At 43.3% G+C, this 356-nt stretch overlaps 1 protein-coding gene across 2 annotated transcripts in view; it reads left to right on the top strand.

Annotated features, from left to right (window-relative positions):
• Positions 1-356, top strand: part of LOC119593775 (protein draper-like) — a gene marked incomplete at its 3' end in the record, with an annotated part of 60,455 nt that overhangs the window by 14,559 nt on the left and 45,540 nt on the right. For both annotated transcript variants that reach the window (XM_037942796.1, XM_037942797.1), the window contains 1 exon segment: positions 149-198.

Raw genomic sequence — 356 nt, 5'->3', positions numbered from 1 at the left:
TGCTTTGATGTCCAGTGGCTGCACGTACGGAAGAAATAAAGACAAAACATGTATAATCAGCCTTCTGTGCATCGACGGGAAGGTCCGCAATCCCTTGCTCTGTGTTGAAAGTGATCCGAATGTAAGATGTCCATTTTCTCTCCCACAGAGCGCCGGGTGTCACAATCCTGGCACCTTCTTGTAGTGGTCGATTGGCAGGTGAGTCCGTGTAAGTTTTCTAAGGGTAGGTGGTTAGAAATGTAGGTTATTAGTATCTCGGTCTACATCTGCCTGTTCATCTATTTTCCCTTTCCTTTTTTCAAGCTATCAAATAAATGTGTGTGTTTGTGGGGTCTGTAAGTATATTCAAGTAAATA

This window comes from Penaeus monodon, chromosome 32 (assembly GCF_015228065.2).
Source record: "Penaeus monodon isolate SGIC_2016 chromosome 32, NSTDA_Pmon_1, whole genome shotgun sequence".
NCBI lineage: Eukaryota > Metazoa > Arthropoda > Malacostraca > Decapoda > Penaeidae > Penaeus > Penaeus monodon.
Note: the sequence above shows the minus strand (reverse complement) of the source record. Positions and strands in the feature narration are given on the sequence as shown.